Source organism: Gavialis gangeticus, unplaced genomic scaffold, assembly GCF_001723915.1.
Source record: "Gavialis gangeticus isolate Ggan-Ray unplaced genomic scaffold, GavGan_comp1, whole genome shotgun sequence".
NCBI classification, from domain to species: domain Eukaryota; kingdom Metazoa; phylum Chordata; order Crocodylia; family Gavialidae; genus Gavialis; species Gavialis gangeticus.
This window is the reverse complement of record NW_017728993.1, coordinates 37,659,498-37,666,634: the sequence shown is the minus strand read 5'-3', so window position 1 is coordinate 37,666,634 and position 7,137 is coordinate 37,659,498. Positions and strand designations below refer to the sequence as shown.

General features: G+C 48.5%; 1 long non-coding RNA gene across 2 annotated transcripts in view; it reads left to right on the top strand.

The window, feature by feature from the left end:
- LOC109286813 overlaps nucleotides 1-7,137 on the top strand; it is a 36,668-nt gene that overhangs the window by 7,852 nt on the left and 21,679 nt on the right. For both annotated transcript variants that reach the window (XR_002094687.1, XR_002094686.1), the window contains exon 2: nucleotides 6,763-6,828. This is a non-coding gene — a long non-coding RNA (uncharacterized LOC109286813). The remainder of the gene's footprint in view (nucleotides 1-6,762; nucleotides 6,829-7,137) is intronic.

Genomic DNA, 7,137 nt, shown 5'->3' with positions numbered 1-7,137 from the left:
GGTCTTTAAGAGGCGGTTAGATGTACACCTTGCTGGGGTCATTTGGCCCCAGTACTCTTTCCTGCCATGGCAGGGGGTCGGACTAGATGATCTACTCAGGTCCCTTCCAACCCTAGAAACTATGAAACTACTTCCCTTGGGAGTTGGTTCCAGATCCTAGCCGTCCTTACTGTGAAGTACTGCTTCCTGATGTCTAGCCTGAACCTACTCTCAGTTAACTTGTGGCCATTATTCCTAGTTACTCCTGGTAGTTCTCAGGGGAACTCTCCCGTTCCCCGCTGGTCTCCCCTGGTAAGTTTATAGATGGCCACCAGATCCCCTCTCAGCCTTCTCTTGTGGAGGCTGAACAGGTTCAGGGCCCATAGCCTCTCCTTGTAGGGCCTGCCCTGCAGCCCCCTGACCATGTGAGTGGCCCTCCTTTGGACTCTCTCAGTGCTGTCCACATCCCTCCTGAAGTGCGGTGGCCAGAACTGGACCTGACCAATGTTGCATAGAGGGGGAGAATCACCTCCTTTGACCTGCTCGTGATGCATCTGTGGATGCATGACAAGGTGCGGTTAGCCTTACTGACTGTATCCTCACATTGGCAGCCCATGTTCATCTTGGAATCAATAATGAATTCAAGATCCCTTTCTGCCTCTGTGCTGATGAGAAGGGAGTTCCCCAGCCTGTAGGTATGATGCTGGTTCTTTCTCCCTAGGTGCAGTAGCTTGCACTTTTCAGTATTGAATCCCATCCTATTCTCATCCACCCACCCCTGTAACCTGTCCATATCTAGTTGTAGCCTGTTCCTCCCTTCTAGCGTGCCCACCTCTCCCCATATCTTAGTGTCATCCACAAATTTGAACAAGGTGCTTTTCACCCCCTCATCCAAGTCACTGATGAAGATGTTAAACAGTGCGGGCTCAAGGACCAAGCCGTGGGAGACCCTGCTGCCAACGTCTCTCCAAGTCAAAAATGACCCACCCACCACCACTCTCTGGGTGCGGCCCTCCAGCCAATTTGGGACCCATCTGACTGTGTAGGCATCGGCACCACAGTTGCCTAATTTTTTTATGAGAATGGGGTGAGAGAATGTTGAAGGCCTTCCTAAAGTCCAGAAAGACTACGTCCACCACAACACCTGCATCCAAGGATTTTGTGACCTGGTCATAGAAGGCCACCAGGTTGGTCTGACAGGACCTGCCCCTAATGAACCCATGTTGGTTGCCCCTACGCATAATCTCCCCTGCTGGTCCCTCGCAGATGTGGTCCTGGGTAATTTTCTCAAACAGCTTCCCCAGAAATGAGGTAAGACTAACAGGTCTATAGTTTCCTGGGTCCTCCTTCCTCTCCTTTTTGAAAATAGGGACCACATTGGCCCTTTTCATGTCCTCTGGCACCTGGCCAGAGCACCATGAGTGCTCATAAAGCTGTGCCAAGGGTCCTGCAATGACTTCTGCCAATTCCCTCAGGACCCTGGGGTGGAGATCATCTGGACCTGATGATTTGAACACGTCCAGCCACACTAGAAGTTCCTTAACTAGGTCCTCTCTGACCCTAGGCCTGGCTATGCCTCTATTAAGTCTGTCCAGAATCCCAGTGTTGGGGATGTCCCGGTCCCTCCTCAGAAAAATGGAGGCAAAGAATTTGTTAAAGAGGTCAGCTTTATCATCTGGTGCAACCACTAGATTGCCAAGTGTGTCCAGCACCGTTACCTGGTGCTTTCTTTTTACTCCCTATGTATTTAAAAAAGGACTTCTTGTTATCTTTGTTCCTGGTCATTAGTCCTAGTTCTGTCTCCACCTTAGCCTTCCTTACAGCCCCCCTACAGTCTTGAGAAATATAATCCTCCTTGGAAGGGAGGGCCCATCACCATCAGGTGTATGCCTCCATTTTAGCTTTCAGACATTCCTGAATGCCTTTGGTGAGGCACGGGGGCTTTTGAGCACTCTTGCCCTCTTTGACTCATGTTGGGACTGTCACCCTTTGGGCTCAGAGGATAGTCTCCTTAAGGAACGACCACTCATCTTGGACTCCCAACTCCCCTACCCTCCAGGACCTCAGTGCCTCCCCGACTAATCTTCTTAACTTATGGAAGTCGGCCCTCCTGAAATCAAAGGCTGCTGCCTTGCTGCAGGCCTTTGACACCCTGCGCTGGACAGTGAATTCCAGTAGGTGATGATCGCTATTGCCCAGGTGGTCGATAACCCACAGTTCTGTCACCAAGCCATCGCCTGTGGCCAGAACAAGGTCCAGCAAGGCATTTCCCCTGGTGGGACTGTGTACCTTCTGGGTTAGGTGGAGGTCCTGGATCTTGGCTAGGAACCTACATGAACAGTCAGACTGCACCTCCCAGCAGATGTACAGGTAGTTTAGGTCACCCTTGATGACCACGTCCCTTGACCTAACTGCCTCCGCAAGCTAACCTGAGAATTCCTGGTCCATCAATGATAGTAGACACCCACCGTTAAGCCCCTTTCCTCCCGACCCCCTTGTATTCTAACCCAGAGCACTTCAGTCTGCCCCTCCTCTGATCCCGTGCTGTTTGTTGAGGATGTGTATTGCTCTTTGATGTAGAGTGCCTCACCCCACCTTTCCTCCCCGTTCTATCCCACCTAAAAAGTCTGTAGCCCTTGATGTTTATTGCCCAGTCATGGGTTGAATCCCACCAGGTTTCAGTGAGTCCACTTGAGTGGAAACGGAGTCCAATAAGTACGATGATTTTCCTTCTGTCAATACCTATGTTATGTTAGTATAGGTTTTTTGATGTATTAAAAGTCAGTTGTATGGTCATAGCCAGGGCCATCCCTAGTGGGGGTGAATCAGGGCGACTGCCCCGAGCTCCACGCTTTGTGAGGCCCTGTGGACAGTGCCATACAGGCCCCGCTGCAGCCACCACCCGCCGCCACTGAGAACTGCCAGCTATAGCTGGCAGCAGAAAGGGGAGGCTAACAGGGCTCAGTGCCCCCAAATGGAGGCAGCAGCAGAGATAGCCCTAGGCCACATGTGGGCTGTTGCAGTGGTGGGGCGGGGCAGACACACTCAGCTACCCTGCACTCGCAGCCAGCACCGCAGCTGGCCCAGCCACACACAGGCAAGTAAGTTTCTTTTAATCTTCCTTATCACCCTAGGCTTCTGGGGGGAAGGAGGATAGGTCAAGACCCCCATAGTGCAGGAGAGAGTGGGGAAGAGGAAGGGTAAATCATTCACTCCTGCCCCTGGCACCTCCCTGCTGCACTGTAGGGATTGTCCCAAGACCCAGCCCAGCCAGGGCCCCATTCACCATGACTGTGAACATGGGGACAGTCAGAGCCCAGCAGTTCATCCAGGGGTGTGGGTGGGCAGCTCCCACTGTTGCGTGTGCTGCGGGGAGCCAAGGTGGGGGGGAAGGGGAGTTCCACTCCCCTCCCAGCTCTCCCATGACAAGCCCCTAGGCAAGCCCCTGGGCTCCAATTGTCCCACAACTGGTCTGGCTAAGGCCCAATTCTCCTTGGCTGGGGCCCCAGCCAGGCCGGGTTGTGGGACAGTCAGAGCCCAGTGGCCCCTCCAGAGGTGCGGCACCAGGCAACCAAGTGAGAGGAGGGACGTGGCACCCCAAACTTTGCATGGGCAAGTGGGCCGCAGCTGCAAGCTGCTCTCTGCTCCGCATCTCACTGCCGCTCCTTTGAAAGCAGTGTGGCATGATGCCATGTGTCTCAATTCCTGGCCCTCCCAGTGGCAGAACACACATGATGGTGCCCGCTGCTTTTGAAGCAATGGCAACAGGGAGGTGTGGAGGCGCGGAGCCCTCCAGCTCGGCAGCGCAGCAGAGGCTGGCCCTGTTCTGGCCCCCGGCTTTCAGCCCACTCTGGGCGACGCACAGCTGGGGCTGGGGCAGGAAGGCAGCCAGGGCCAGGAGCCGGCTAGGGCCAGGGCTGGGATTGGTGTGTCCATGGCCGGGAGGCAGCCAGGGCCGGCACAGCACAGCACTGGGTAATGCTGCACCCCACTATGGCCTTTTCTCCTCCTCCCACTTTCCATGGTGGGGGCAGATATGCCTATGCATGTTCGCCCCCTACCCCCTGGTTTTTTCTTCCTCCGCCTATGCCACTTGCCACCCCTCCCCCCACTGGGCCCCATACAGGCTGGTATGCCCCAGTCCCCACACATCCCTAGGTACAGCTCTGGTCATAGCACATATGTATGGCTGTCTAGCCTTCTCTTTTAAAGCAATACCATCACCCAGCTACTGTGGTGTAGATGTACAGAAAATGCCTGAAACATCTAGTTCCAAATTGACCCAGGCAAATTGGCGGTGATGCTGATGCAGAAGGGTGCATCAGCATCACTGCCAATGGGAGTTTGAAAATCTTTTACATACTGCAGTCACCCACAATAGATTAATGTGTCAAGATGATCAATAGATTAATGTGTCAAGATGATTCCATGTAAGAGTCATACTGAGTCTGCATTACACTTGGAAACCTGGCTAAAACAGCAGCCAGAAACTCCTTTTTCGGTCTCCAGTTGGCCAAGGGTTGTGCCTGATGTACAAAAAGAAAAAGGCAGGATCCCATCATTCTGTGCTTCTCTAACTTCAGGCATGAACAACTTCAGTAGCTGTAGCCTATCACCTGGCAACAAGAGGTGTGAACATTATCATATCAGTATTCTGTGCCCTGGTTTCCAGTTCCATCTTTAGATATTCCTGGTTTGAAACCTAATTACATAAAAGACCATCTCAGTTTTTACAGCATAGGTATAATGCACCTACTGGTATGCAAAGCAAAGTTTCTCAGAGTGGAACACAACACATTCTTGGTAAAGAGAACTGTAGAACTGTTTGGTAAGGGTAATCAGGATGGTCTTACACCCTTTCTTCTTCAGAGCACAGTATAGGACTCAGAAACTAGCACACACATAACACCTTATCACTTGTGAATGCATAGGCTTCCCATGGCAGGGCAGAGAATGTAGTCCCTACTTAAGACCAGGGCCAGTCCAACCATTAGGCAAACTATGCGGTCACCTAGGGTGCCAAAATTTGGGGGGATGCCAAAATTATATGCAGAACAAAATAACAGGAACATCATTCTAAATAACAGGCCTGGCCAGCTACGGCTCCACCTTGATCTAAGACCTTTGGTTCAGTAAGGGGAGAAAGACCTCTGAAAAGATCTCAGAGGAAAGATCACTAGAATCATGACTCCTACCTTTTCAGCTCTCAAGTGGACATATGACAGGAGCATACCGCTGGCAATGTTATCCTAATTTCCCTCTATATTGGAAGTGGTGGGGGTGCCAAGGTACACAGTTTGCCTAGGGCGCTAATTAATTACCCTTGGACTGGTCCTATTTAAGATCATGCTGTAACTTAAACATTTCTGTATTTGGTACCTACTTATTTTGCTGAGTGACACAAGAGATTAGGGTGAAATGGCAGAACTCCCATTGACTTCATCTCTAGAAGGAAGTAATCCTAGAGGTTATCACTGAAAAAGGCAGTAACAGTGAGAGCTGTTCCAGTTGCTATTGCACCCTGTTCTGGAGCTGCCACTTGTAAAGGGTGAGAAGATAATTTAGCCTTCTGAGCTATTGGTCTCCAAGCTGAGAAAGGGAAATCAAAAAGTGCTTAGTTGGAACCAATCTAAACAAATTAAAAAGGAAATGAGGAGGATGCTTAAAATACCAGTCAAAAGAGAAGAACAAACCACTTTACTCAGGCATTGAAAATCAATCAAAATGAATGAATCCACCTTCTAAAAGGCACAGAAGTTGCCAATATAATATGTGTAATTGACTGAAGGGAAGTTAGTGCTCTAATAACCAACCTGAATAGAACTTCTCTGATAAAGAGCCAAAGCACAAGTGTAAACAGAGCACTCTCATCCCAGTGGAATAGATGGAAATGTCAGACAAGCGAGAGATCTGCCTACCCCCTGAAGTACTGGTGAATCCTTGCTTCAGAAGAACATAGTATGATCTGAAACTTCAGTGAGTTACAGGCTTTTGGCTGCCAGGGTCTCTTCCTTGTATTACATTTTGAATTTTTCTTTTACATTTTTTGCTCTGTTCGAGTTCTTTCTGAAGGAGATTTTCAAAATGTTGCTCATTCGGTTGTGTGATTGGAGCCTGCACCTGTTGAAATCAATTCAGTGTCCTCAGGACTGAAAACTGGGTCAGATCACTGATGGCTAATTCTGTGGGAATTGTATGCTGATTTGTTTTGATTAACTATCTTTCGAAGTGCCAAAAGAGATATCCTTCGATGTGGATACCTTCTAATGGAACTTCGATTACCAACCCATTTCATGTGTCAGGGAAAGGTATGAAATGTGTAACTTCCAGTTGTTATCAGCCCTGCTATATTTATGTTGGTTTGCTTCTGTTGTAACTAATGCGAGCGGTTTATGATTTCCTCCATATATAGCCAGGGGTAGCATGTTCTGAATACCTGGCTGTGGGGCTTTAAGTTAGATCCTTAACTCTGCTATTTGTATTTAATTTTACATAGCACTGAGCTGTTACCTTGCCCTGAGCTGTAGAAGATACTGCTATCCTTTCAGTTGCTTCTTTTTAGCACCCAGTCCTTGACTTGATAATCCTGAAGCCCCAAGCTTGGAAATCTGCTTCTGGCAGAACGAGATCTCTTCATCTTTGAGGTCACGTTCCAGGCTTTTGTTCACTCACAAGTTCTGTTGGGATTTATCTTTAGTGTGTCTGCTTGAATATTCAAAAAGTCATCAGCTAGTCTAATTTGTTTTTTTTAAAGTCATGTAAAAGACTGATTTGCTTTGACAGGTGGATCAGAAACAGAATTGGAGCTATTTTATCTGGACCTAATTAAACAACCGTCATTACTGGCAGGTATGTGTTTGTGATGACTTGAAATTAGCTTGATTGGAATTAAAACTCAAAATATAAGGCATTGAATTGGCTGGTTTTAAAAAATATGGTTTAAAAATACATTCTCTGCAGCACACTTTTAGATGTGGCAAGTGCATGTCTAAATTTTAAATCTCTCATCATGCCAAATTCCATTCGGTGTTTTACGTTAATGGCACTTATCACAGGTATTCATGAGGATATTACCGATGCTTATAAGTTTTCCCATGCTTGTTCAGGGCTAGAAAACTTTGATATGTACAAGCTTCAATAATGTTCTTATTTTTTTGT